This window comes from Rutidosis leptorrhynchoides, chromosome 1 (genome assembly GCF_046630445.1).
Source record: "Rutidosis leptorrhynchoides isolate AG116_Rl617_1_P2 chromosome 1, CSIRO_AGI_Rlap_v1, whole genome shotgun sequence".
In the NCBI taxonomy this organism is placed as follows: Eukaryota; Viridiplantae; Streptophyta; class Magnoliopsida; order Asterales; family Asteraceae; genus Rutidosis; species Rutidosis leptorrhynchoides.
In genome coordinates, this window is record NC_092333.1 from 370,677,705 (window position 1) to 370,703,609 (window position 25,905).

Here is a 25,905-nt window from a genome sequence, read left to right on the forward strand (position 1 = left end):
AAGATGTAGTCAATTGAATTATCTATAATTTTAAGTATTATTGTTAAAATAATTATTATTATTATCTAAATAATAATAATAATAATTATTATTATTATCATTATTAATATAAATATTATCATTAAAAATTGTTATTGTTATTACTATCGTTATTATCATTAAAAGTTATTGTTAATATTATTGATAATATTAACATTATTATTAGTATTATCATTAATATTTATTATTACTAGTATCATTATCAAATAAACTAATATTAGTATCATCTAATTATTATGACTAATATTTTTATCAATATTATGAATGCGATTTAAAAGAGGACTAAAAGCTATTAAACAAATCAATTAGGAAATAACGAGTATAAGTATCATGATGAAATTAAAATATTGTATGATATTGATTTAAGAGAAAAATATCCTTTTTCATTATTTTTATCATTATTATTATTATTAAAAGTATCATTTATATTAAAACTATCATTTTTATTAAAATTATCATTTTTAATAGAAATGTCATTGTTATTATATAATATCATTTTTATTATCATTTTGGTATATTAAAAATTATCATTTTGAATAGAATTATTACTATTATATAAGATATTATTATTATTACAGTTAATATTAAAAAGTATCGTTATAATTATCATGATTAGAATTATCATTTTATCATAATTAATATCATCATATGTAAATATAAATATTGTTATTATTATTAGTAGAATAATAATAATTATTATTATTATTATTACAAAATAATACAACTGTTACTTATTATTATTATTATCAATATAATTTTATCAAACAAATATGTGATACAAAGATATTTTTACCACACCTAATATAATTACATTAATAATACATACCACCATGTTTTTATAATATTGAGTGAACTGTATAAATTTTATAACTTAAAATATGTAAAAGTATATTTTTATATATAAATTTTTATTTATTAATAAATGACTTGTATTATTATTTACTCTAATAAAATTTGATAAATATATTTAAATATATATAACAATTATATTTAAGCTATATAATAAACATGTATGAATTTTTGGAAGTCATTTTGGGTCAAATTGATTTTTGTTGACTTTTGCATGATAATCTCGAGCATTAGGATTGTGATACACTACGACTTGACCTGAATTTGTTAGACAGATATTGACCAATATATAAATATATATACTTAATATAGGTTCATGAATCCGAGGTCAACCTTGCACATGTTCAATGACGTCATATGTATTTTTACTATGAAATACAGTATAGTGAGTTTCATTTGCTCCTTTTTAAATGCTTTTGCAATATACATTTTTGGGAATGAGAATACATGCACTTTTATAAATGTTTGATGAAGTAGATATAAGTAATTGAAACTACATTCTATGGTTGAATTCTTATACCGGATATCGCCCTTGTTGAACTTGGTAGCCTAAGAATTGGTGTTTATTATAATTGCCACCAATTGACGCGAATCATAAAGATAGATCTATGGGCTTTGACAAGCCTCAGTCAGAGAATTTGAACTGCTTTAGTACTTCGATGTTTATATGTTTGGGAATATTCTAGATGTATTTTGTTTATGTCGGTTACCAGGTGTTCAATTCATATGAATGAATTTTAAACACTTGCGAGTGTATGTGATGTTAAAGCTAATGGGTATAAAATACTATTAAATTTTACAAGGAAATACTATTAAATACGTTACAATTTTACACAAGATATTTATTTATTTACAAAATGGATATACTTAAACCTTGCTACAACACTATAGGCAGTGTACCTAATCGTTGAGTAGTATAGTTTTTAGTAAGTCCGGTTCGTTCCACAGGGAGCGGGCTTATTACACACTATATTTTTAAACAATTATATTTGTACAAAATATATTATATTGATAATATATAAAAGGGGGTTTACCGTTTAATGACTGGTTTGTCGATTTTATATTTTAAGTTACAATTAAAACCTAATGCAAAATATAAATGACGATAGTTAAAGTAGCGAAAAATAAATGACAACAAATAAATGACATTAAATAAAATAGCGAGTAAATAAAAGTACAATGAAATATGAAATAAAATATATTATGCTTATTTAAACTTCCGTAACCATGATGGTTGACGTGTTGATTTTAATTTTATGCCCATGGGTTAATTGTCCTTTGTCCTGGATTATTTAATATGTCCGTCTGGTTTTTGTCCATAACAGTCCATCGGTCATAAATTTAAAGTGCGAGTGTCCTCGTCAAATTATCCTTATACCCGAAGTCAAATATTCCAACTAATTGGGGACTTAAACTGTAACAAGGTTTTAATACTTTGTTTAATAATTACACCAGGATATCGACTGCGTGTAACCCAAGGTTTTAATACTTTGTTATCAATTATGCCAAGTGTCCTTGTACATAATTTCACCCCTGTTTTAATAATTCCATAGATTATTAATCCATTCCCGTGTCCGGTTAAATGAACGATTATTCGTACATATAAATATCCCTCCCATCGTATCCGATCGAGTGTATATGGTTATTTATAGGGACGTCCAATTGTAAATCTTTATATTAAAATTAACAAACTATCATTTAGTTAAACAAATATAAAGCCCATTAATAGCCCATAGTCTAATTTTCACAAGTGTCGTTCTTTTGTCTAAACCCCAATTAAGGTACAAAGCCCAATTACCCAATTTTAATTATTTTTAGTCCAACATCATGATTACTTCGTCTTAAATAAGCATAATAATAACTTAAGTACGAGACATCAATTTAAAAAGGAGAACATAGCTTACATTGATTATTTATCGCGTAGTGTTACACAGACAGAGCTCTGACTTTAAAACCCGTAAAATAACCTTTACATAACCCGAACTAATCTAATATAAAACTACCCTATACTATATATATTATATATATATGTATTTATTTATTTATTACAGAGTATTATTATTCTTCTTTTTTATGGCCAAAACTCGTTGCCTTTTATAGATGTGGTCTGATCCTGAGGCCCATGCAATCGCATGGGTTCTCAGTGTTAATCTCATGCGATCGCATGGCCAGTCTGGCCATGCCCAATTGCTTTGTTTGCTAGCTTGTCGACGTTATATTTAATTATATAATATAATATATATAATTTTATATAATTATATATATATATTATATTATATTCTTGTGCATAGTAGACTCATAATTTTTGGTCCGTTGCGTCGGGCGTTGATAGTTGGCTCAGGTCCCGGTTTTAGATTTTTGAACGTCCTTTCGTATAATTTAATATCTTGTACTTTGCGTTCCGCAACTTGTACTTTTGTCATTTTTAGACGTTTCTCATCAATAAATTGAACCACTTAGATTGTATCTTGTACATTTGAGCTTTTTGGTCATTTGCGTCTTCAAATCGTCGTTTTCGACTTTTGTCTTCGCACTTATTTAATATAAACGATTACAACTTAAAATAGGACAATTACAACTAAATAATTTACATATTGGGAGGATATTGCTACTAAATATATGTTCATTTGGAGCACTATCAAATATCCCCACACTTGAACGTTGCTTGTCCTCAAGCAATACAGAACTTGAAATTAAATCACACGAATCACTTCTTTATTCTTCACACTTTATACATTAGTGATTTTGATACGGCGGTATAAACAATGATAGTAACGATGTGGTTTACAGTCCCACATGACTATAAAAATTTAGATCCTTAAGGAAATTGGATCTTTATGAAAACATTTGATCTTTTGAAAATTCATTCTAGCTTTTACCCTAGATAAGTTTTCCGGAATACCCCTTCACCGGTGTTTGCAAAATGTTTTTGTGGGTTTTGTGGGTTTCAGATTTGAAAATTTTAGCTCAAAACTTATGGTTTTGTGTCACCCACTTGCTAACCTTGTATTGGGAAAGCAACACGTCCAGTATACTTGCTCCGTATATTACCTTTCGGCAAACTACCGTCCGGTTGTAAAGGAAAGCGATGAACAAGAAACTGTTAAGGCAATGTCTAATGACATGCATTTGTTCATGGTCTAAAACGTGTCGGATGCAATTACTATCCTTTGTAGGAGCAATAGTAAAGCTCACCCTGTAGTTTTTCGGTCTGGCACAAGGTCCTGTCTTTGACCATGCTATGCAAACACCGTTCTTACGGTTGACACCCGATTTGGTTCAGGTGACCTAATGAATTCCAGGTGAATTCCTAGGATTTTACGTTCAATGGTAATGAACGCATTGAAAATGGGTTTTTAGAAAACAAATCGGTTTGTAATTTGATCAAAATATTTTCTCGTTCAAGCTCGAGTTTAGATATCATTGAATTCCATGAGTTTGAATTCTCAATCTTTAAGGTCAATCTCAAGGATTGAGTAATATCAGGCTTAAAAGCTGATTTTTAATCTTTTAAGGAGATTATCCTTTCTGGGGGTCTGATTCATTAGTCTTATCAAGCTAATTTGCACGGCGTCCTCCCCATTTTACGAGACATATCCTCTCATGGTTAGGATAAGTCTGACCACTTGGCGACCCTGTTTGATGCTGAGGTCCGTGGATTTCCTGCTGATTTTAGAGATGACTTTTCTAGATTTTTCGTCAACCTACAGCTGGTCTGGACGACAACTTCTTGACTAAATCAAGAAGCGCGTGTCTTTTTCGGAAGACTTTACTTCCTTTTAATGATGGAATTGATTCATCGTGTAGATCCATCTTTTCTTTCAAATATATTACAGTATATCGGGTAAAACAGTTAATTTAGTCCAAAACAAAAGCACCTGCAATAAACTTTACAGAAACATGTGATAGATAGTTTTTAATTGAATAACTTGGTACATTCTCCCCACACTTGGCTTTTTTCATGCTTCTTTTTATATCCTAATAAATAAATTCAAGCGTTTTAGTTGTTTCTCAATTTATGTCCTTTTCGAGGTAACGATAATTTCGGCATTAACACCTAGTTTTATCGTTCATAAATATGTATAAACATGATTTTGAATTCATTTAGTTTAAAATTTTTCAAATTTTCATAAAATTTAGAAAATAAGCCAAGTATAAACCCGAGAGAATTTATAACCCTTCCTCACACTTGAGATCATGCAATGCCCTCATTAGCATGAAATCAGACTATAATTATAAATTCATGAGGGTGATTAGTGTAGAAAAGTGATAAAAAATACCGATTTTGTAATTACAAAGCTCGTCGAATGATAGATGGCGCGCCTCATCGTTCATTCCTTCTTGTTTTATCACACATGTTTTTCTTCAAAAACGGTTGCTTTTCTGAACTGTTTGCTAATTTTTGAAAATGCGTCTTTTACCCTAATCGTGCACTTTTATTAACGAGTTATGCACTAACCCGAACCCCGAATTTAACGTTAAGTGGGGTTAGACTTCCCCACACTTAGCTGACGGCATGTGAAGTCGGTAGAATAAGTTCCACGAATTAAAATAGTGAGCCAGTTATTTACATCTCGGGTGGTGTATAATATATCAATGGGTTTAAAGTTTAGACTCACCCGATCGTCACTACTTAATTCTTTTTTAAGTGTAGCTTTTAGTAAATAGATATGTCTCTTTTCTGGTTCTTGGTCAAATGGATCGATATACACCGACATACATATTATAGGGTGGACAATTCCTAACATTTCCTTCCTTTTATTCTCGAGATTAAAGGTTTCACCTCTATTACCTAATTGGGTGAAATTCAAGGTGTCAATATCTATTACAGCTTGTAGTTCAACTTTGGTAGATGACTCGTCTATTGAGAATATTGGGTTGGAAGGTTGTGGAATGGTGAATTTCAGGATCAAAGCAAATTCTTCTTCATTAATCGGTCCCACCATTTTGGTCTTGGGGGTAAAATTTTCAACGTTATCGTTTTTCCAACAGTACCAATTTGTCACCCTTACTTCTTCTTCTTCATCCATTGATGGATCGTTGATTTCGTCGGTAGAGGCTAATGTGTCGATATGTTGTGAAATTGGTAAAGCTGAATAAAAAGTATCATCGGGATAATTGGTGATTTCGGAGCTCTCGAATTCATCAAAATTCGATGATATGAGATTTTCTTGCACAATACTTCTCAGATCAACAGGTGTGTAATCTGATAGAGTTTCAGCTTGCTGATTTACAAACTCTCTCATTTGTTCATTTTGAGCATCGAGTTCTTCGAGTTTGATTTTCATATTGTCTAAAAGATTTTCAGACACATAATTCTCCTCGTCTTCTGATTGTTGAATTTGGATATATTCTTGGGAATAATCCCAATTTGAATTGTATTCTTCATAATCATTCCATTCAGGTTCCATGGGTGCATAATTTTTCATAGGAACGTAATAATAACATTCCCATGTTGAGTGATAATCTCCACAAATTTCACAACCAGTTATTGTTTCGTCATTCATGATCCAAGATTGACCGAACGAATTGTCATCAACACCCGTTTGAGAGTATTGATTAAATTGATTTCGGATGTCATAAAGAGTTTCCAAGGCCTTGTTTTCAAAATTTTCCATTTTATTGCGATGGCCAAATTTTAGCTACAATGTGGTGCATTCACTAATTATCCTATTAGTTATAAAAAGATAAAAATTATTTAAACTTATCAAATTAATAGACTTTTCTGCTTTTGCCCACGTTTCGAATAGCCAAAAGATGTAGCAGGGAGCCAGAACCCTTTAAATCGGAAGCTCACAACTCAGCCACTAACAAATCCAACTATTACTACGAAGCAGAAAATTTAGATGTCTATCAATTTAACCGCTTAAAATAATTTTTCATAATTTAAAGAAATTTAGATAAGAAGTAGAAAAAATTCGATGTCCTAAAACTAGAATGTCGAGAAATAAGAAAGAAAAAGAGCGCGTCGAAAAACGTCGAAAAATAAAAATAAAAAAAAAATAGCGCGTCGAAAAATAAAAATAAGAAAGTAGCGCGTCTAAACTTAAAAAGGCACTAAAAACTAAAAATTAAAAGTTGCGTCTAAAAATTTTAAAGCTTAATACAAAAACTATATCCCAAATGGCAATATCTTAAAAAGGAACTAAAAACTTAGAACAGCGTCGCAAAATTCTAAAGCACCTAAATCTTAGTCTAAAGAAAAAGCACTTAAGGGATTTTACGGCAAAGCCTAAAAATCTAGAAGTAAAAATAACTATGGCAAAAACTATGTCTTAAAACTAAATATGAACGGAAAATACAAATATTACGCTAAAAACAATTAAAAAGGAACAAAATATAAAAATATACTAAAAGTTGTAAAAATTACAATTTTTATAAAAATATTATTTTTATATTATATATTTTATAAAAGTATTAATTTTTTTATAATTATAAAACTAATTAAAACTTAAATTACAAATTAAATTAAAACTAAAACTAAATATTATTATAAATAACCCTAAATAATAATAATAATAAATAATACCCCGTAATAAATGCTGAAATAGGGTTTCTGGCGTGTTAGATCAGGCCATGCGATCGCATGGCTTTACAACACCCGGCTCATGCGATCGCATGGGTCTGGGTTCCAGTTTTTTTTTTTTTATTGTTTTTCTAAAAATGATATATAAATATATGTATACAAATATATATTAAAAATATAGCTTTTCGCCGAGTCCTCGGCAGCGGCGCCAAAAACTTGATGTTAAAGCTAAGGGGTATAAAATACTATTAAATTTTACAAGGAAATACTATTAAATACGTTACAATTTTACACAAGATATTTATTTATTTACAAAATGGATATACTTAAACCTTGCTACAACACTATAGGCAGTGTACCTAATCGTTGAGTAGTATAGTTTTTAGTAAGTCCGGTTCGTTCCACAGGGAGCGGGCTTATTACACACTATATTTTTAAACAATTATATTTGTACAAAATATATTATATTGATAATATATAAAAGGGGGTTTACCGTTTAATGACTGGTTTGTCGATTTTATATTTTAAGTTACAATTAAAACCTAATGCAAAATATAAATGACGATAGTTAAAGTAGCGAAAAATAAATGATAATAAATAAATGACATTAAATAAAATAGCGAGTAAATAAAATTACAATGAAATATGAAATAAAATATATTATGCTTATTTAAACTTCCGTAACCATGATGGTTGACGTGTTGATTTTAATTTTATGCCCATGGGTTAATTGTCCTTTGTCCTGGATTATTTAATATGTCCGTCTGGTTTTTGTCCATAACAGTCCATCGGTCATAAATTTAAAGTGCGAGTGTCCTCGTCAAATTATCCTTATACCCGAAGTCAAATATTCCAACTAATTGGGGACTTAAACTGTAACAAGGTTTTAATACTTTGTTTAATAATTACACCAGGATATCGACTGCGTGTAACCCAAGGTTTTAATACTTTGTTATCAATTATACCAAGTGTCCTTGTACATAATTTCACCCCTGTTTTAATAATTCCATAGATTATTAATCCATTCCCGTGTCCGGTTAAATGAACGATTATTCGTACATATAAATATCCCGCCCATCGTATCCGATCGAGTGTATATGGTTATTTATAGGGACGTCCAATTGTAAATCTTTATATTAAAATTAACAAACTATCATTTAGTTAAACAAATATAAAGCCCATTAATAGCCCATAGTCTAATTTTCACAAGTGTCGTTCTTTTGTCTAAACCCCAATTAAGGTACAAAGCCCAATTACCCAATTTTAATTATTTTTAGTCCAACATCATGATTACTTCGTCTTAAATAAGCATAATAATAACTTAAGTACGAGACATCAATTTAAAAAGGAGAACATAACTTACATTGATTATTTATCGCGTAGTGTTACACGGACAGAGCTCTGACTTTAAAACCCGTAAAATAACCTTTACATAACCCGAACTAATCTAATATAAAACTACCCTATACTATATATATTATATATATATATTTATTTATTTATTACAGAGTATTATTATTCTTCTTTTTTATGGCCAAAACTCGTTGCCTTTTATAGATGTGGTCTGATCCTGAGGCCCATGCAATCGCATGGGTTCTCAGTGTTAATCTCATGCGATCGCATGGCCAGTCTGGCCATGCCCAATTGCTTTGTTTGCTAGCTTGTCGACGTTATATTTAATTATATAATATAATATATATAATTTTATATAATTATATATATATATATTATATTATATTCTTGTGCATAGTAGACTCATAATTTTTGGTCCGTTGCGTCGGGCGTTGATAGTTGGCTCAGGTCCCGGTTTTAGATTTTTGAACGTCCTTTCGTATAATTTAATATCTTGTACTTTGCATTCCGCAACTTGTACTTTTGTCATTTTTAGACGTTTCTCATCAATAAATTGAACCACTTGGATTGTATCTTGTACATTTGAGCTTTTTGGTCATTTGCGTCTTCAAATCGTCGTTTTCGACTTTTGTCTTCGCACTTATTTAATATAAACGATTACAACTTAAAATAGGACAATTACAACTAAATAATTTACATATTGGGAGGATATTGCTACTAAATATATGTTCATTTGGAGCACTATCAGTATGATTATTGAATAAATGAAATCTTGTGGTCTATTAAAATTATGGAAATAATTGATTACGATAAACTAATGAACTCACCAACCTTTTCGTTGACACTTTAAAGCATGTTTATTCTCAGGTATTAAAGAAATCTTCCGCTATGCATTAGCTCATTTTAAGGATATTACTTGGAGTCATTCATGGCATATTTCGATAGACGTTGCATTCGAGTCGTTGAGTTCATCAAGATTATTATTAAGTCAATTATAGTTGGATGTATTATGAAATGGAATGCAATGCTATCAACTTTCGATGTAAAGAAAGTTTGTCTTTTAAAAACGAATGCAATATTTGTAAAATGTATCATATAGAGGTCAAATACCTCGCGATGTAATCAACTATTGTGAATCGTTTATAATGTATATGAACGGGGCATTTCAGTTGGTATCAGAGCAGTGGTCTTAGCGAACCAGGTCTGCATTAGTGTGTCTAACTGATAGTCCTTAGGATGCATTAGTGAGTCTGGACTTCGACCGTGTCTGCATGTCAAAATTTTGCTTATCATTTTTGTCGGAAATTGCCTGCTTATCACTCTTAGTCTAGACACATATTATTGCATTGATTGCATGAATAGTGTATAGACAAAATTCATATCTTAGCGTATCTGCTAATTCATATCTTAGCGTATCTGTTACTGTAAACTTTGCCTGACATATTCCGTAAATTCCTCCGTAATCTACAAAATCTTTTGCTATATATATAGATATCCTATGTAATTAGAATACCACCCGATAGCCGAAAAATCATTTCATATCGAAAAATCCTTTATTCAATAGTTCAAGTCCCTTGGATTCCGAAATGGAATCCTACTCAAGCTATTCTGGATGAATTGGGGATGGGTTCGTAGCCTCCTTAATCATTGGAGACAAAAAGAAGGCGATCCTTTCCATCCACCACATTGTCCTCTTGGCGAAGAACCTAAAGCACTTACCGGCGAACCTGTCCGAAACACCATTTTCTCTCTCATCTCCAGAGTATCTCGTCATGATTATATACTACATCAAATTCCAGATTTTATTTATCCGCTCGTCCGAACCGACAATCACCCCGGTGTAATACAAGAAATCAACGAGCTTCGCGCTCGGTTAGTGGCTTTGGAAAATATGGTGCAAAGGTTACAAACACCAGTAGCAGCAACAGCACCAGCAGCATAACCAGTACCACCATTAGCAACACCAACAGTACCATCACCACCACCAACAGTAACATCCGCATCCCACACTTCAACATCACAACCTTTATCCCACGAGCACCAATGTCATACGCTCTGTAGATACCAAGGAATACCAACAACAACAAACGATGAAGTATTGCTTCATAACTTCATTGCAGAAACACTCCGCAATGATTATATAGTCTCTAAAGTCTTAGAGATTATCTATTCTAGCCCTAACCATAAATCAGATGAGTTAACCAAAAAGATAGAAGGAAGAATAGAAATCCTGACAAGAATGGTGTGTGATTTACAAGCTAGACTTGTTTTACCAACAACATCAACAGTACCATTAGCATCACCAGGATGGTCAATGCCGTCAGCATCGTCAGAATCAGCAGCACCTATAACATCACAAACTCCGCTAGTTCAAGAATCACCGTGGACATCATCACTAATTAACAACACGTACATTGTATCAACGAGTTATGAAGTATTAACCCATTCCTCTGAAGGATTTATATGCATATCTTATATATACAAATTTTGAAACCATAATAAATCTTTCCGTACTAAGCTATTATGTGTGAATCTTAACTACTCGGTTGATTCATATTATTAATATGCAATGATGTACATCCTTCGTCCGCAACTTAACCATCGTTAACTACAATCTCTGTCTAATTTCAATAAATTCCAATTCATAATAAATCAAGTGTATTATTCAAATATATGTTTGATTTTACATTTTCATCAGCGATGTACTCGAAACTTTTCAAATAACATCATTCGTACCTTGCGAAGTTCACAAGAATTCCATGAATACCAACATCATTCACTGAGTAAATATCAATGAAAATGAATAATGAAGTATTGATTCATAATTTCATTTACGTTGAAGTGATAATCTACGAAGATTACGAAATTTCTAAAGTTTTTGGGATTATTCATTTGTAGTTCTAGCTGAAAATCAAATGAGCTTAATATGATATTAACTCATTAAATCTGTAATACATCTGAAGAAAAAATACACATATTTTCATAAGGGCTGTAATAAAATTTTCTGTACAAAACATTACTTGTGAATTTTTTTTTTTTAACGGGTAGGTAATACCCGAGAAATATATAAGTTCACAAATAATATGTTACATTCTTTAAATCTGATTCAGCAGATCATCCATTATACTCCCTACTTTTACAATAATATACATTATTTCATAAAAATCAAAAGGACCATACTCATTCAAGTTCAATTAAATATTTTGATTTTGAAATCGCAGAATTTAATTCAAGATATAACCTGTATCATCACTCTTAGATTCCTATCTTTCAAAGCTATACTTTGACTTCAAGACTGTGCTAGAACATCATATATATATTAACGGCTTCAATCTTTGTTCAAACCCTCCAAAATTCCTGAAGACACTTCAAATAATGAACAATCGAGATGATGATCCAACCACATGTTACCCACAGTTATGTATCTGAAAAATCCTCGAAACCAAAGTCATAGTTTAACACGTATCCGTGTCAGATCCTTTGGCATTTACTAGCTAAAATAACTTTTCAATTCCTCTCCAAAGTAGTCAGCTTTGTCACAGCTCCAGCAAGTCAACTTCGACTTTTCAGTTGAAACAGTTTTATTATAACCTCGATATATAGGTTGCCCTTTCGCCATTGTTACCAGGGAGCCGTTTATGTTCCACCACATTAGCAATAAACTTATTAACAACTTCACTAATCTTTGATTTTCCGAAAAATAATTTACTCATCTGCATCTTGTAACGAGAATTGCCATACGAATCATTGGAAATTAGCAATCAGTATTTTGAAATCTCCCAGCATGTCAACGCCAACATTTATACATATAACGTCTATCTCCTGGACTTACATACTGCGAATGTGAAATTTCTGAAAAACACCCTAAACTGTGAACCAGTTCTCGAAATTTTGAAAAATGCTGATGAAGCAGCAAAAACTATAAACGACCTTAACAATAAAAAGTTGATGATAAAGAATAGTGTATTGGCAAAGCTCAGAAGAAAAGAAGCTTTGGAACTGGAAAACGGATAGTGCAAAGTATGAAGGAGGCTGTGGACAAATCACAAAGGCTGAACCTGCCTTCAAAGAATCCAAATGATTCAGTCTCTGCTGAAGTCATTAACAAATACCTTGCTCCTTACTCTAAACCCCTGTGAACAATATTCTTCATCATCCTCTGATATTAGAAATTCTAAGATATCATCGTATCTTTCATTATAAATATCCTTCATATTTCTGAAGATATTTCCATAACTATTTTTATCTGAAATCATTTACCTCTTCGCGCTCTCTGTATTACATCATAAAAGAAACTATTTTAGTTTCTGAATTCTGAAACCTTCGAGTTCAAAATAGGAATGTTTTTGAAGAAGTGTTGGAAACTGAAGCATGAATTAGTATAATATAATGACACTTGATCAACGTGATTATATTAAAGTAAGTCATGCTGAGTTTCTAAATGGAACGTGATGATTCACAGATCATAACATCATCATGTGCTATATTACACGACTCTTTTATTCTATTTAACCTCTAAAAATATCAAGAAAATATTTTCTTGATGATTCGGTCTTTTCTGAGGTATTCTGGTAATTTGACAAATCAAGATCGTGCCATTACAATTTTCTTCTTAGAACATTAGCCATGTTCATTCGAAACTCCATAACTATGAATTCTGGACCATTACTTGCTGTGTTTAATAAATAGAAGAGAAAACAGAGCATGAAGATCCAAAATAGAAATTGGAGTATAAATCGCAGCAAATAGAAGAAAGCATTAACTGGGAATGACAATGATTATAGAAGACAGAAGCAGGGACTTCGAAATATAAAGGAGGATATAAAGTCCAACGACAACTCATAAATTATAAACCATATATGTCGATGCATATAGCAATATAAAGACACGGGAGAACTAAAAACACTATAAAACCAAGAGTATAGTAGAAGTAAATAGATTCTTCTGGCGGTAGATGAAAAAGAAGAACGACAGATATAAAAGTAAGAAATATATCAAGAAGCAGAACTGGATGAAGCATATTGAAGAATGCTTTAAAGTATGAATTGAGAGAGAAAGAATAGAAGGTGTGAGTTGTGGAAATAAGGAAACGAAGGGGTGGATATATAGTAAATTATCCGACAGAGCAATCAAAACAGATTATCACATTTAATCAAAGCGGATCCTAATTTCCTTAATTACCGAAGAACCAAATCTTATTAAGTAGATTTTCTTCTAAATTCCTTGAATTTCAGAAATCAACCGTGACTACGTCACCGGTTAAGTCAAACCTACATTTATTCATTTTCATTTTTTTGCGATATCTTCACTCGTAATCTTCACATAAACGAATTGTTTATTCCATACTACTCACTGATGATAAAACTCTAATTTTCAACTCGTATGCTTCATGAAAACATACTTATTGTCATCCATAATCATTCCACTCAAATTTCAGGACGAAATTTCTTTAACGGGTATAGGCACTGTGACAACCCGGAAATTTTTGACCAAATTTAAACTTAATCTTTATATTATTTCGACACGATAAGCAAAGTCTGTAATGTTGAGTCTAAAAAGTTTTGGAACTATATTCATGTAATCAATTACCCTTTAACTGTGCTCGACGATTCATGAACATTTATGTGTATATAGATATGTATATATAATATATAGTTACATTAATTGAAAATGTTAACAAAGTATTAGATGTATAATACTTTACATGAACGTATTTGTTTCAATATATGTTTAATATATTTATTGACGGAATTAAAAGATAATATCATATTATTGAATTATCAGATACATTGTGATATGATTACGGGTCTATGTTATGAGGTCCACTGTGATTTAAGAAATCTATTCTTTTTGATAACATTCGGAAAATGGTAAAGTGATTTATAAGTAAGAACAAATATGTCAATTAACGGAAACTAGACAAGGGTTAGTAGAGATTCCTGTTTAATTTCCAATTCATGTTTTATAATATTTTCCTCGTGACTTTGATAAGATAACTATGTTAACTTTCATTTTATTTAATATGAAAGTAAGAACGTGAAGTATAAATAACTTAGATGTTGGATATCGACAAGTTAAGTAACTCGACATTTTTCATTAAGATGATTTCATACGTTTATTTAACCTTTGGATTTTATCCCATGCTTCACCAACAAACTATAATTTAAAAACTTGAAACCTATTATGAATATATATAATTCTACTTTTCTAAAATGTTTTATGATATAACGATTTCCATTATTTTAACCTTTTAAGAAAATGATTCTTAAATATATTTAGTTTTGGAAAACAAAATTATCATATTTATTTGATTTAGTGTCAGACGTACAAAAACGTTTTCAGTTTAAAAAGAACTTATTCATTATTAAAACGTATATAACTTTTATACATATCTAGAACCACTTTTGACAACTCATTACTTAACCAGTATGATAAAGATAACGATATTTATATTTTATTTAATTAAATATATATAACGAATTAAATTAATATTATATATTTATACTCGTATTATACGTATATAGATTTATACTTTTACTATACTTTAACTTTACCTTTACTTTACTTTTACTTTACTTTAACTTTAATAATTCACTTTAATAATTCATACTTTAATAATTCACCTTAAAAATACTTTAATAATTCACTTTAATAATTATACTTTAATAATTTACTTTAATAATTCATACTTTAATAATTCACTTTAATAATTCAAAATTTTATTATAAATAGAATTCAATAGGTTTCATTATTTTATAGAAACTTAAAAATATATTTCTCTAAACTCTCTCCATCAATTTATATATATATATATATATATATATATATATATATATATATATATATATATATATATATATATATATATATATATATACTCTATATTATTTCAAGATGTTATTAGTATACATAAAATACTACGACGAGGTTCTGCTCGCATGTTTTCAAAATGGGTTTTGCGAGCGGGATAGGGCTAAGGAAATTATAAGTTATAGCTTTGGAGGTTATGGATAATGTTCGGGAGTATGCTCATGAGGTCAAACTAGTGTTTGTCATCTCCGTTGTGTCTACATACTTTCCTGCAATATTAAATCACAATATTGATACATGAGCACTCATAACTTAACTTTTATATATTAGTAATGTATCCCTGACTAGTGGTCGAGTATATATAATTATTCATGCTTGTATGTTTAATTTCGTCGTTAAATAGTTTATGATAGATCATGAGTTTAATACACATACTACTAAGATAAGGTATATGATATGCATGTCGTTGGAAAGCTGGCGAAAAATCAATAACTTTTCATTTAGATATCGAATAGTTTCGATGAACGGATAAAAAGATGTAGTCAATTGAATTATCTATAATTTTAAGTATTATTGTTAAAATAATTATTATTATTACTATCGTCGTTATTATCGTCGTTATTATTATTATTATTATTATTATTATTATTATTATTATTATTATTATTATTATTATTATTATTATTATTATTATTATTATTATTATTATTATCATTATTAATATAAATATTATCATTAAAAATTGTTATTGTTATTACTATCATTATTATCATTAAAAGTTATTGTTAATATTATTGATAATATTAATATTATTATTAGTATTATCATTAATATTTATTATTACTAGTATCATTATTAATTAAAACTAATATTAGTATCATCTAATTATTATGACTAATATTATTATCAATATTATGAATGCGATTTAAAAGAGGACTAAAAGCTATTAAACAAATCGATTAGGAAATAACGAGTATAAGTATCATGATGAAATTAAAATATTGTATGATATTGATTAAAGAGAAAAATATCCTTTTTCATTATTTTTATCATTATTATTATTATTAAAAGTATCATTTATATTAAAACTAACATTTTTATTAAAATTATCATTTTTAATAGAAATGTCATTGTTATTATAAAATATCATTTTTATTATCATTTTGGTATATTAAAAATTATCATTTTGAATAGAATTATTACTATTATATAAGATATTATTATTATTACAGTCAATATTAAAAAGTATCGTTATAATTATCATGATTAGAATTATCATTTTATCATAATTAATATCATCATTTGTAAATATAAATATTGTTATTATTATTAGTAGAATAATTATTATTATTATTATTATTATTATTACAAAATAATACAACTGTTACTTATTATTATTATTATCAATATTATTTTATCAAACAAATATGTGATACAAAGATATTTTTATCACACGTAATATAATTACATTAATAATACATACCACCATGTTTTTATAATATTGAGTGAACTTTATAAATTTTATTACTTAAAATATATAAAAGTATATTTTCATATATAAATTTTAATATAAATTTTTATTTATTAATAAATGACTTGTATTATTATTTACTCTAATAAAATTTGATAAATATATTTAAATATATATAACAATTATATTTAAGCTATATAATAAACATGTATGAATTTTTTGAAGTCATTTTGGGTCAAATTGATTTTTGTTGACTTTTGCATGATAATCTCGAGCATTAGGATTGTGATACACTACGACTTGACCTGAATTTGTTAGACAGATATTGACCAATATATATATATATATATATATATATATATATATATATATATATATATATATATATATATATATATATATATATATATATACTTAATATAGGTTCGTGAATCCGAGGTCAACCTTGCACTTGTTCAATGACGTCATATGTATTTTTACTATAAAATACAGTATAGTGAGTTTCATTTGCTCCTATTTTAAATGCTTTTGCAATATACATTTTTGGGACTGAGAATACATGCACATTTATAAATGTTGGACAAAATAGACACAAGTAATCGAAACTACATTCTATGATTGAATTGTTATACCGGATATCGCCCATGTTGAACTTGGTAGCCTACGAATTGGTGTTTATTATAATTGCCACCAATTGACGCGAATCATAAAGATAGATCTATGGGCTTTGACACGCCCCAATAAGAGAATTTGAACTGCTTTAGTACTTCGATGTTTATATGTTTGGGGATATTCTAGATGCATTTTGTTAATGTCGGTTACCAGGTGTTCAATCCATATGAATGAATTTTAAACACTTGCGAGTGTATGATTATTGAATAAATGAAATCTTGTGGTCTATTAAAATTATGAAAATGAATGATTACGATAAACTAATGAACTCACCAACCTTTTGGTTGACACTTTAAAGCATGTTTATTCTCAGGTATTAAAGAAATCTTCCGTTGTGCATTAGCTCATTTTAAGGATATTACTTGGAGTCATTCATGGCATATTTCGAAAGATGTTGCATTCGAGTCGTTGAGTTCATCAAGATTATTATTAAGTCAATTATAGTTGGATGTATTATGAAATGGTATGCAATGCTGTCAACTTTTGATGTAAAGAAAGTTTGTCTTTTAAAAACGAATGCAATGTTTGTAAAATGTATTATATAGAGGTCAAATACCTCGCAATGTAATCAAATATTGTGAATCGTTTATAATGTATATGAACGGGGCATTTCAATATATGTTTAACATGATGAGATGATAATTATGTATCTGATTAAGTATATTAACCATGAACTATATACATAAAATGAGAATACCAACTTAAGAATTTCGAAACGATAATTGTATGTAACGATTATCGATGTAATAACGTCTTAATAGATATATCTATCGTATTAAGATATATTAACACACTATGTTATCATGTTAATATAACAATTTAACATCTCATTAGTTATAATTACAATGGATTAATTGCATTAAACGAGATCGTTAACTTAAAGGTTTCGAAACAACATGTCACGACCCTACTTTTTTCGTTATCTATTACCGTTTATTATTTAACGTCCGTTAATTGGTATTCTTGCCACATCATTTCTATGACCTATATTATTATTTTTGTAATAATATATTAATTGTTATGTGTTATGTGAATATTTGTATTTATATTTTAAATCGTACGTTTCTACGTGTCGTGGATTTCTATCCGGCGAATCATTTCGGTTTTCAAACCAACGGTCAAACTTTTAGGATTTTTAAACCCAAATTATTTTAAATATGATATTTTGATGTCATATGATTATATATAGTGTTTATATATTTTATTTGTTGCGTATATGTTATCTCTCCGAAAATTCAATCGCGTAGTAGCGTTTTCGCGTTTCAGGCTTCGATCGGGCGTCCGGGCCACAAGCTTTTCTTCTAATCATCAAAGTAGGTTAAGGAGCCCACTCCTTTGGGGCATGGTTTAGCCGAACCCCTTTAGGGGGGTGTAATGTGCAAAATTGGAAACTAGATCCATTTATGTTAAACTTCACTACTTCATTTCCATTTTCCCTTAACCTAAATTTTATTTTGTGCTCTCTTCTTCCTCTCATCATTGACGCCACCACCACCACACATCATCATCATCATCTCTCAATTTTGCCTTGAAGGTTGGAAGCTTTTATCATTTCCGGATACACCGCATCGTCCTCTACGCGTCTATACTCTTCGTTTCTCGATTAGGGTATAAACCCTAACCCTAGCTTTTTGATTTTTAATTATTTTTCTGTTTTTGATGATTATTATGATGGTATAGTACTTGTGGATTATTGGATTTATGATTGTATGCATAGAATCACTCGTTATTACATGTTTTCGGTTTTTTTTTTATTTTGGACAGCGGACTAAATGATCATTTCTGTACATTTAACTGATATTTTTGATAAAATAAAGTATTTATATGAGTTCCTCTCATCAAGACATTGATTTTAGACTCCAGATTCATGTTATTTCGATTCCCGGAACTTAAGTTATGCATAAAATGGTGTTTTCATGGAATTAAAATATAAAAACGAGTGTGTTGAGTTTTGGTTCGACTTTGTGACCACTTTTAGAGTCTCTAGGGTGTATTAGTGTGTTAGGATTGATGATGGGATGAATATTCATGTTTGGGTCATCGAAATCCGAGCCACAGATCACCCGAAATGACTAAAACAAGATTTTGAATGGATTAAAGTTCCAAGTTGATGTATGGCTATTAGTCACGACTTGGGGACTGCTTTTGGGGTGTTTTTGAATGCACTAGTGTGTCGGGTGGTTTGGTTAGGTGAAGATATATATAAAACTCGCCGAAAACCGACACTTGGGCTCAAGTTATGACCCGAGGAACTTTTAATTAAAACTTATGGTTATAAAATGAAACTTATGATATAAATAATGATTTTCATTATTATTAAATTACTTATGATATAAAAGTAATTATTTTAATGTAAGACTTATGATATATACATCTATTATATCATTTATTAAATACATTATAATTTAATTAAACATTAAATTAAACTTATGATTAATAATACTTTTATTATTAATGAAAAATACTTATGATAAGTATTAAACTTATATTATGAGATCATTATAATAAGACTTATAATAAGTATTAATTAATTATTTAATTATTATAAGGCTTAGTTATTATTTAATTATAATTTAATTATTAAATACTTATATTTTAATAATTATAATTAAATACTTATGATATGATTAATAATTCATTATTAATTAATAATACTTATTTTATGACTAATATTTAATTAATAAAGTAAATACTTATGTTATATTAATTATATCATTTAAACTTAGGTTAACTTTATTAATTCAATTTTTATTTTAATTAAACTTATGTTATGACATGATATTACATATATGACTTTAAATAACATTATAACTTATATTATTACTATAACTTATAATTTAAAATTTAATGTTGACTATGTTTGACCAACGTTGACTTTTGAGTTAACTTTCGGTTGACTTTGACTTTCAGATTACTTTTGTTGACTTTCTAATTAAGGAAACATTGCTAAGTTAAAAACTTTCCAAAAATAGAAACTTTCTAAATATATAAACTTTCTAAATATAGAAACCTATCTAAAATAGAAACTTTCCTAAAATAGAAACTTTTCAAAAATAGAAATTTTTCCAGAAATAGAAACCTGCCAAAAATAAAAACTTTCTAAAAATAGAAAGTACGTGTTATACGATGTCCTGATCAAATCGAAGCATACTGAGTGTTGTTCTATGTTTACCTACAACAAGTACTATAGCGATCATACTAAGACTTGACCTAAGTTAGTTATTTATAGATCGGCCTTGTGATCATTTGATATGCCAGAATCGGACGGTTTATTTATGCGGTGTCGTTAGGTCGCAAAATGTCAATTCAGGATATCAACAGAAGAAGTTGATTATTTAATTTATATATGCTGGGCCTAAATCTATTATTCCTTCCTATGGATAAGCAAGGGCAAATATGACCTAAGGTCATTCCTTGAGCGGTCGAATTTGAAACGGAGCTTATCTAGATAATTTAGTAATTAAGATGGGTTTGTACACAATTTAGTATCCAAGACTAGTGGCCAGGTAAACCTTGTGTAGAGAGGCAAGATTCTTTTGGTCCCAATAAATTGTCGACTGTTCGGAAAATCCAACAACCAAGTCCAACCGGTTTATTCTAGACACCACTTTTATCCGGAATATCAATTTGTGTAAAGGCAATAGTTTGGTTGATTTGATTTATAATTATATTTAAGATATTAAAGCAATATAATTAAAATAAGCTAGCTAGCATGCAACAACTAAGGACAGAGAAGACGTGGTTCACCATGATTTACGATAACGTAGTGTTGGGATGATTGCGAGACACTCATTGGATAGATATACCTCAGTGTGAACACTAGATTCCCTACTAAGCAATTTCTCGATTAGCATGTCATGAGGAACTAGGCTTTGAAGATTCTGATCGGAAGGACTGTGCTCAACTCCCGATACTTTATCCTGGTTAAGGATACAAGCGACCTATCTTGGATGCAGTGCATACCTTGAGCGCACGAATAAAGTATCATAGCCATATACATATAATATCCAACCTTTCTTAACACCTTAGTGTATCACCCAAGTGAGTGGTTATAATTGTATTTCGAATTCCTTTCTGTCAATGGTCTGGTAAAATCTAAGGGTTTGTAGACAAATTAGAACCTCTTATAGTTTTCAGTCATCCTTAAAGATTTATAAGCTTAGTTTGTATTTTAGTACATTGAATTCTCATTTATGATTTAAACCAGCCCTTACTTAAATCTACCCAATAAATCCCTTAGTTATCCACCATGTACTAGACTTATAGTGGTTCCATAGCTTCTAACCTTGACCATGCTCAAGTGGTCCTATAGTACATCGACATGAGTCTTATACTCTTGACCAATATCTTGATCTGGTCCTACGGTAATTCCCCATGTACTTTATAGTATTTCCGATGGATTCATGCCTTGACCAATGTATAAACACAGATAATTAATTACCTTATATTTGTCGACTTTATAAAAGGTTTTAATCACGTTTATTGGTGGAAGAACGATAATAACGAGGTTTAATATCATAGACAGAAAGCGAGTACGAAACGATAATCATCCCTAACTAATATTATTAAATCATGGCAAACAATCAAGCAATTACTCACACATCATGGCAACAAGCATTTCTAATATTAATAAATCACAAACATCGAGTAAGAATATTATAATAAATAAATAAAAGAAAGGATAGATGTTACTAAATAATGTTGGAAGAATAACACTTGTATTTCTTCATAATATCCATAGCGTTACAATGCTTGATAGCTTCTACTACTAACTACATACTATTCTCATATTGATCACTAGAGAGCGACAATAGAGAGATAATTATTTTTCCTAATCTCTGTACTTTTCTCTCTCTAGAAACTAGAGAGAGAAAGTATAGAGATAACTAATCTCCTATAGATCAATAGAGATCGACTATAGAGAGATGTTTTAGAGAGAGAAGTGAGAAAGGTGTGTTGAAATGGTGGGATGAAACCCCCATTTATAGAAAATGCTTGGTGGCAAAATTTAAATTAAATTGCTGAAAAACCACTGGCAGGCCGTTTGGCAAGGGGTTTGGCATGCCGTTTGCCAAGGCCGTTTTCAATGCCCGTTTGCCAAGACAAGCCGTTTTTGGTGCCCGTTTGCTGGCAGGCCGTTTTCCATTATGGCAAGCCATTTGGCACGCCGTTTGGCAAGGGGTTTGCTGGATCTTTTACCGTTTTCGCTCTAGAATCTTCGTTTTAGCTTCGTTTTTGACAATTATTGTGCCCACGCATTCGTAATTGAATATCCTACAACATGAGATTAAGTAATTAAACTTTTCTAAAAATTATAAAATAAGTTATTTAAACGCGATTTAACCGTCTTAGCCGGTTTTGCTCGTTTTTCCTCGTTTCTCATACGTTCTTAGTGATTCTTGAAACATAGCCTTCGTAATGACTAAATCTACCAAATTAACCAACAAAATGATTATTTTGGCTATAAAGTTTGGAACTTTATGGTTTTAGGGCTCAATATCGGGGTAAAAACGTGACTTTTTGGCCGATATCAAATTCCCACACTTAAACTTTGCTTGTCCTCAAGAAAACCTTTCTTTTATTTTGAGTTCAAGGGTGCTTCTGAGTTTTCCTTTCTATTATTCAAGTGGCTTGTTATTTATTATAAGAGCAAAATCAGACAAACCCTCTTCTAAAAGGGTAGAAACTATCTCTGCAAGCATGAGGGGAGGTTACGTGACTTTGGCTTCCTTACATGAGTCACTCAAATCACTCAAGTTTTTTGGGGTTCCCTATCAATCTATGAAATGAATTCTCTCATAGCCAGTCATGTTGCAAGTATTGTCATAGGCTTGACCAAGAATCAAATCTCCATCGGTTAGATAAGGACGGCACTGATCTTCTCCCTAATCATTCTTTCAAGAGGAAGAGCGGCTTTAAAGGTTGATTTGCGGAGAAAAGTGAAGGTTTTGATATGGCGAAAAGGGTGATTTCGAATCATTTAAATTTAGAGAGATTCGATAGATTTTGGTTTCATGAGGATATAGTTTTTCTAGAAAATATGGTACTCTATTTTTGTTGAAGAGTTCCTTTAGAGGGTGCTGATTTTTAGCGAAGACTTTGCTTCTTTTATACAATCCTCCTGGGTCACAATCTTCATTTTCTTGGAGGATCTATGCTTTTATGTGAAGACTTTTCTCTTCTTTATTTTTGAGACTTTGCTCAACTATTTTATTATTATTTTTTTTTCATATCCAATCTTCATAACTTTGTCTACTTTTTCTTGTGCCCAGAGAGAAAGGTATTTCACCAGAAATAGGTCTATTATGACCTATAAAAAACAATCTAGTATTTCAGAATTTTTCGACAAGTGTTTGAAGTAAACTTGGTCGATCTATCTCTTTGAATTTCTAAATTTTGAGAAAGGAAAGAGGGTGGAAAGGGTAACGTCTTTGATAGTGAATTTGGGGGTGAGTATTTTATGATTCATCAACTCTTTGGTGTGAGTTGGTCGGTTTAAATCCGTGGATTGGAAACGGAAAAGGATGGTTTTTTGTCTTCTCTATTCAGAACAATTTCGGAAGGAGTATCGCACCTACACCACGTATGGCGCTTACTAACCATTGGCCTCGAAATGTATGTCAAGGTCAAGTTCTAACTCTAAATGCTAACATCAGCACTCTCAACGGAAAAGATAGTGAAGCATTAAAAATGAATGCTTATTGGGCCATTTTTGGGGTGCCTCACAGCAATTATATTGGGTCCATAATGCCTAGTCATGCAATGCTCTTTTAAAAAATCGGTTCATCCTTAAGAAGATTTATGTCCTCATTTGTCTTAATTTTAGAACAAACACGCTTGATTTTCGAAAGTACTTTTTCCTAAAATTATTAATTAGTATTATTATTACCATATCAGTAGTATTAAAATTATTAATGGTATTTTTATTTGAAATATATAATCTATTATATTTAGTAATGATATTATTATTATTATTATTTTATTATTATCATTTATTATTATTAATATTAGGATTCTTATTAATATAAATGTTAATAATATTATTATCATTAATACATTAATAGTTAGTAATATTAACTAGATGTAAATTATATATAATCACGGGTATGTAAATATATATATATATATATATATATATATATATATATATATATATATATATATTTATATATATATTTATATATAAAAAGACATATACATATATAAAATACTGAATTATATATAATCAGATATAGATAAATATAAATATATATACGAACATATACATACACTTACATTAGGTAATCTGTTTCACATCGTTCTCATCTGTAGTAAATTGATTTCCAAATCTTCAAATAAGTACCAATCATGCTCCAATCCATAGAAAACGTCCAAAGATCTGTTATAACTTGTAATCCACTTTTATTTTTTTATTCATATGTCTGTCCTTGAGAATATATCTCTGTCAACCCATTTGGCTTTATAATTGAAACAATTCAGTGATTAATGTTACCAGTAAACTCACATTATCAATTATAAGTGTCTTAAGAAGAGAGTTAAATCAAATAAAAGAAGATAAATCGTGAGGTTCCCCTGTACGGGTAATGTTTTTGCAAAATCTCAATTTCGAATTGTTTTTCAAAATTCTAAAAATGTAGTTGTCTTAGGATTCATCTATTCAAACTTTATGCAAAGATTGAGCTTCCAATTTCTCGTAACGATTTCTAATTTTAAGAGTCAAACCTATTTCTTCAAAAGTCAATGAACGTGTTCATAAAAAAATTTGGATTCTAATCGATGTTTTAGGAACAATTGAGGTTACTGATAGTTTCTAGGAAGGATATACAAATCTTTTCATGTTAGAAATTTTATCTAAAAAGATCTAGAAATCAAATTTGAGTTTTTAGTTTTGGAGTGTTCATCGTGGATTTTTACAGCAGGTACCTGTTTTTATAATTTTTTTTCGTTTTCAATTAACTCCAACCACTTCAATTAATCCGTTTCTGTTGTAATTATGAATTCTAAAATCAATTAATTACCCTGTTGTTATTATGGTAAATGTTCCTGGTCGACTAGCTGGGTGTAGAAGAAGGATATTAGTAACTAGAAAAATAAGGTTCATAAATTAAGGAATCTGATATTAATCAGATAAACAAGCCAGCTCGTCTGGTTAAGCAAGTTTACGGGTTAAGGAGTGGTCACGGGT